This window comes from Piliocolobus tephrosceles, chromosome 8 (assembly GCF_002776525.5).
Source record: "Piliocolobus tephrosceles isolate RC106 chromosome 8, ASM277652v3, whole genome shotgun sequence".
Lineage (NCBI taxonomy): Eukaryota > Metazoa > Chordata > Mammalia > Primates > Cercopithecidae > Piliocolobus > Piliocolobus tephrosceles.
The window spans coordinates 127304394-127311434 of NC_045441.1; the positions used below are offsets into that span (position 1 = coordinate 127304394).

The following is a 7041-nucleotide window of genomic DNA, read 5'->3' on the forward strand; positions in this document are numbered from 1 at the left end:
TTTATAATTTTTTTTGTAGAAACAGGGTCTCACTATGTTGTTCAGGCTGTACTTGAACTCCTGGCCTCAAGTGATCCACCTGCCTTGGACTCTGAAAGCACTAGGATTACAGGTATAAGACACTATACCTGGGCAGGCTCTCTAAAACAACAACTATGAAACAAGACTAGAAGACAAGTCATCCAGAATGCAGAGGGAGGAAGGAGGACAAGAAATCCAGAACAAATATCAGCAATGTCTCAAACTGGATGGATGGATGGATGGATGGATGGATGGATGGATGGATGGGTATGGAGAGAGAGAAGACTAATTGATATTTATCAACTTTTATTTTAACAGATAAGCTCTTCATTTGCATAAGAATGTATTATGTATGAATTACAATAGGCGGTATATTCACATAGTTTTTAATAACATAAAAAACCTGTTTTCATCCATGTCTCCATCCATCCTGACCACCATCTTCCACACACACATCATTATTTACTATTTTCTTTTTTGTTTGTTTGTTTGTTTTTTGAGACGGAGTCCCGCTCTGTCACCCAGGCTGGAATGCAGTGGCGTGATCTCGGCTCACTGCAAGCTCTGTCACCCGGGTTCATGCCATTCTCCTGCCTCAGCCTCCCAAGTAGCTGGGTCTACAGGCACCTGCACCATGCCTGGCTAATTTTTTGTATTTTTAATAGAGACAGGGTTTCACCATGTTAGCCAGGATGGTCTCGATCTCATGACCTCATGATCCGCTGACCTCAGCCTCCCAAAGTGCTGGGATTACAAGTGTGAGCCACCACACCCGGCCTACTATTTTCTTTTTAATGTTCCTTAATGTGACAAATAATTTGATATATTCTGACATTATATAAGTATATCTCTAGGATAAATGCTCATCAGTAGGAGTTTCAGGTCACAGAATAAATGCATTTGTAATTTGGGGGATATTACCAAATTGTCCTACATAGAGATTCTATTATAACATGTACAATCACAACAGCAAAGCATGAAAAAGCCTGTTTCTCAACAGTTTTGTCAAGAATGCATTGTAAAACTTTAGATTTTGCTCATCTGAGAAGTGAAAAATGGTCAATTCAGTTTAATTTGCATTCATCTAATTATGAATTGGATTTAACGTCTTTTCATAAATGTTTTAACATTTGTATTTCTTTCTTGTGAAATGTCTTTTCATGTCCTCCACTCTTATTCTATCAGGTCACTTTTTCTCACCAATTTCTATGTGTGTGTGTGTGCGCGCGTGTGTGTGTGCGCGTGTGTGTGTATGTGTGTGTATGTGTGCGTGTATGTGTGCGTGTGTGTATGTGTGCGTGTGTGTATGTGTGTGCGTGTATGTGTGTGTGTATGTGTGCGTGTGTGTATGTGTGTGTGTATGTGTGCGTGTATGTGTGTGTATGTGTGTGTGTGTGTGTGTGTATGTGTGTGTGTGTATGCATGAATGTACTGAGAAAAGATCTATACTTCTGATAATGAGTTTAGAAACTAAATAATAGTATTGGGAGTAGAGAAAGAAGACAAAGGCATATGGTTACAAGAGCCAAAGCCTCTTTTTCTACAATAGGGGGATGACAATAAATAATAGCTAAAATTGAAGTCAAGAACTAGCATTAGACAAACTCAGTGGCTCATGCCTGTAATCCCAACGCTTTAGGAGACTGAGGCGGAAGGATCAATTGGGGCCAGAAGTTCAAGCCTAGCCTGGGCAACACAGTGAGACTCCATCTCTACAAAAAAATTTAAAAATTTAAAATAGCTGAGTAGTGACACATGCCTGTAGTCCCAGCTACTTGGGAGGCTGAGACAAGGAGGTCACTTGAACACAGGAGTTTATTTTATTTTATTTTATTTTATTTTTTATTTTTTGAGACGGAGTCTCGCTCTGTCGCCCGGGCTGGAGTGCAGTGGCCGGATCTCAGCTCACTGCAAGCTCCGCCTCCCGGGTTTCCGCCATTCTCCTGCCTCAGCCTCCTGAGTAGCTGGGACTACAGGCGCCCACCACCTCGCCCGGCTAGCTTTTTGTATTTTTTAGTAGAGACGGGGTTTCACCGTGTTAGCCAGGATGGTCTCGATCTCCTGACCTCGTGATCCGCCCGTCTCGGCCTCCCAAAGTGCTGGGATTACAGGCTTGAGCCACCGCGCCCGGCCGAACACAGGAATTTAAGACTGCAGTGAGCCATGATCATACCACTGCACTCCAGCATGGGCAACAGAGTGAGACCTTGTCTCAAAAATATATATATATATTTAAAAAGTAGGCTGGGCATGGTGGCTCACGCCTGCAATTCCAGCACTTTGGGAGGCCGAGACCAGCAGATCACAAGATCAGGAGATCAAGACCATCCTGGCTAACATGGTGAAACCCCGTCTCTACTAAAAATACAAAAAAAAATCAGCCAGCATGGTGGCAGGTGCCTGTAGTCCCAGCTACTCGGGAGGCTGAGGCAGGAGAATGGCGTGAACCTGGGAGGCAGAGCTTGCAGTGAGCCGAGATTGCACCACTGCACACTCCAGCCTGGGCAACAGAGCAAGACTCTGTCTCAAATTAAAAAAAAAAAAAAAAAAAAAAAAAAAAAAAAAAAAACAAATTAATGTTTGCATATTCCGTTTTCTTAGATACAAGATTCTCTTCCTATGTTTGCTGATAGTTACTGAGAAGGAAGATTTCCCTGCTATCAAAAAACCTCAGAACTCTAATCTAGGTGTTTTCTTCCTGTAGTATTGCAAAATGCAAGTTGATAAAGAAATGCCTCTGAGAGATCTAAGTATAAACACAGCATGATTCTTTCATAGTCTTGAGTCACTTCATTCAACCAATTCCATGGATTTTTTTTCAACTTTCATTTCTAATTCTCTCTATTAATTTCCTAGAGCTACTGTAATAAAGTACAAACTAGGTAGCCTAAAACAACAGAAACTCATTGTCTTACAGTTCTGGAAACTATAAGTTTTAAATTAAAGTGTCAGCCAGTCATACTCTCCCTGAAGACTCTAAGCGAGATCCTGCGATCCTTCCATCCTTCCTCACCTGTTACTAGTTTTTGATAGTTTATTGTTTGTTTTTGTTGTTGTTGTTGTTGTTTGAGACAGGGTCATGCTCTGTCACTCAGGCTGGAGTGCAGTGGTGCAATCACGGTTCACTGCAGCCTCTACCTGGGCTCAAGCGATCCTCCCACCTCAGCCTCCCAAGTAGCTAGGACTGCAGGCGTGTGCCACCACATCCAGTTAGTTTATTTTTATTTTTTCTAGAGATATGGTCTCACTGTGTTTTCCTGGCTGTTCTCCAACTCCTGACCTCAAGCTAACCTCTTACCTTGGCCTCCTAAAGTGCTGGGATTACAGGCCTGAGCCACTGCACCCAGCCTGGGTAGTTCCGTGTTTGCTATTCCCTGACTTGTAGACGCGTCACCCCAAGCCTCCATCATCACATGACGTTTTCTCCATGTCTAAGTTTCCTTCTTTTTATAAGAATACCAGTCATTGGATTAGATTCCACCCTTCTCCAGTACAACCTCATTTTATCTTGATCACATCTGCAAAGATCCTATTTCCAAATAAGATCACAGTCATAGCTACCAGAGGTTAGGACTTCAACATATCTCTTTCGGGGACACTCAACTCACACACCTTCATTTTGTTTATTCTAATATATTTTTTCTTCTCTTTCCCTCCAGACTTCACCTTTGCCTTCCTTCTGGTGAAGCCAAAATAGGCATTTCTGAGTAATACAACTGATTCAGGGAATAACTATTCTGAGTATACCCCAACCCAGACCCACCTGTCCCAGGAAAATTGTATACCCTGTTATCCTAATCTACTTTCTCCAAGTGGTAATCCCCACAATATTTAGTAGTTGCCTATTAAATTTGATGTCCAGGTTGGGTGCAGTGGCTTACACCTGTAATCCCAGCACTTTGGGAAGCTGAGGTGGGTGGATCATCTGAGGTCAGGAGTTTGAGACCAGCCTGACCAATATGGTGAAACCTCGTCTCTACTAAAAATACAAAAATTAACTGGGTGTGGTAGCATGTACCTATAGTCCCAGCTACTTGGGAGGTTGAGACGGGAGAATTTCTTGAACCTGGGAGGCGGAGGTTGCAGTGATCCAAGATCATGCCACTGCACTCCAGCCTGGGTGACACAGAGAGACTCAGTCTCAAAAAAAAAATTAATTTTAAAAATTTGATATCCAAATGATACAATGATCTCAGGACAAAAATAAACAGAAGAAATAATGGTGTGCTTAAAAGAGTACAAGGTTTGAAATCAGAAAACCTGAGTTGCAATTCCAGTGCTGTTACTTAAAACAGAACCAATCTAGTTCTTCTAAATGCTACTGCAATATTCTTTTCATCATCGTAAGGCTAAAGGCTCCACCTGTGACCCAAATTCAATTCCCACACCAAGAGCAGTCCTAGATTGCACAGAATGTTGCACCTAAATTTAAATGGAAATGCCCAAGGAGAAGGAAAAGAAGAGAATAAAGAGGAGGAAAGGAGGAGCAAAAGAAGGAGAAGGAAAAGGAGAAAGACAGCAGCAAATAGCAAAATACAATTTCCAGAAAATCTCTTTTAGCAATTTTTAAGCAGATACACAGAAAAAAAGTCCCAAGAGGAAACTGTCTCTTGGAGCTTCCCTAAAAATGAATGGAAAGAAGTCACTGGCAGTTACCAATGTGTATTTCATGCTATTTTCGTTAGTGGGTGAGTCATCCATGCCCGGTAGTGAATTTCCCAGGCTTTCAAATTTAAATGAATGTAGATAGTGCAAGGCATTCATTTTACCATGGAGTGTTTTCTCCTGTTGGTCATAAAAGAAATCCATTGTGTTATGATTAGGTCATGCTTGACCCACCTCAGGAATGTTTTCAGAGTGACAGAATATTTATTTCTCAGAGATGTCTCCAAGGTTCAAGGAAGTCTGATTGGCATACTTACAAAGGCCTTGTGATCCTAATAGGGTCTAAGACAATTCCTCCCCTTCTTTAGTGGGCGGGCTGTTATTGTTAGTCCAGCTGCACTTGGTAATGACGCCCACCTTTTCATTCTAAACATAGAATAAGAGAGTAATTAACAGAGTGTAATCACACGGAAAGAAAATCCTGCTTTCTAAAAAAATATTGCTTCAGAATAATTTAATTGTGCTTCACATGTTTTGAACAATTTTAGACAAGAATTTAACTTACTACTAGTAATAACATGTCATTTCTTCTCCATCTGTCATAATTACTCAATAAATACATAGGCTTCAAAAATTGCATCTAAACTTATGCATGCAAGTGGTGTACTTTCTGATCAAACCACTGCAGGCGGTGAGTGGTGCCATCAATCATTTTTTTTTGTTTGAGACAGAGTCTCGCTCTGTCATCCAGGTTGGAGTGCAGTGGCACAATCTCGGCTCACTGCAACCTCTGCCTCCCAGGTTCAAGTGATTCTCCTGCCTCAGCCTCTCAAGGAGCTGGGATTATAGGCATGTGCCACCACACCCACCTAATATTTTTGTATTTTCAGTAGCGACAGGGTTTCACCATGTTGGCCAGGCTGGTCTTGAACTCCTGACCTCAGGTGATCCACCTGCCTCAGCCTCCCAAAGTGCTGGGATTACAGGCATGAGCCACCATGTCTGACCTTTTTTTAAAAATCCCCCTCCATGTCCCCCCATTGACAATACAGATGAGTCCCAGGGCCTGGGTTGAGATGTATATGGGATAGGTTAATTCAGCTTCCTCTTTCTATTTGGTTGGGCTAAGAACATATCCTGTGCTGAGCACCAGGAGGCTGGCACCACAAATCTTTGAGGCCAAAACTTGTAAGATTTCAGCTTCTGAAACAACAAATCCAGACCCAAACTGGCACTGAGCTAAGGACTCAGTGCCTACCAGTTACAGTTTGCATTTGTCACTCATATTTGGCAGGTAATTATTTCTCCTCAGATTTTTTTACTTAAAGGGACCTCAGGTGAGAGACTAGGGATAACAGAAAAGGGCAATTAGGTTATTGCTTAGCGGTTGTTACTGAATGTTAGAAATAACAGCTCGGGGTCATAAAGAAAACCAGCACTCGAACAAAAGATTTCTCAGCAAGGCAAATTTGCTTCTGCAGAAGGGTGCTGCTTGCACTCCTGGCCATGGCGATAGCACACCGAGTGGGGTAGGGCAGGGGTTTTTATCCCTAATGCAGCAGTTCCTGTAGCTGTGTCCTTTCCCCGTTGGGTGGAGTCCAATCACACAATCTAAGCTGACTTGATTGGCTACTGTTTAAAATTGAATAGGGCTAATTAGGCAGGAAGGGAGAGGATGTTCGTTAGAGCACAAGGTATGTCCGGGCATGTTAGGGCGCAGGAAAGGCCAGAGGGGTAGTTTTGATGGAAAGGACAATTGCAGAGCAAGTAATCAAGGAAATAGATGTGAGTTACAGATTAGGGCTGGCTGGAAGGTTATTTACCATAACTAGGGGCAAGAAGAGGTACAAAGAATGAAGAAGTTAGGCTTGAAAATAGAGAACAAAGAACAAGGAAGCTGAACAAGCCAACTCTTTGAAGAGGAACTTACTGTACCTAACACTGAATAAAATTAACTGTGGCTTGTTTCCATTCAAATATCAAATCACAAAAATGGAAATCTTTCTTGAAACTCATAAAATTTAACTTTAAGGAAGATTTAGGTTTAACAATATCAATTCATTTTCATTTTTGTTGTTTGTCTTTTGTGACAGGGTGTCACTCTATTGCCCAGCTCACTGCAACTTCCACATCTAGAGCTCAAGCCATCCTACCACCTCAGCCTCCTGAGTAGCTGGGACTACAGGCACATGCCACCAAGCCCAGCTAATTTTTGTATTTTTTTGGTACAGACGAGGTTTCACTATGTTGTCCAGGCTTGAACTCCTAAGCTCAAGTGATCTGCCTGCCAGGGCCTCTTAAAATGCTGGGATTACAGGCATGAACCACTGTACCCAGCAAATTCATATATTTTAATTGTTTCCTTTTTTTTTTTTTTTTTTTTTTTGGAGACTGAGTCTTGCTCTGTCACCCAGG

At 42.0% G+C, this 7041-nt stretch overlaps 1 non-coding gene across 1 annotated transcript; it reads right to left on the reverse strand.

Annotated features, from left to right (window-relative positions):
• Positions 1-5653: 5653 nt before the first annotated feature.
• Positions 5654-5785, reverse strand: LOC111524801. Its single transcript, XR_002725872.1, has one exon. It is a non-coding gene; the product is annotated as a small nucleolar RNA SNORA51 (small nucleolar RNA).
• Between the last annotated feature and the right edge of the window lie 1256 nt (positions 5786-7041).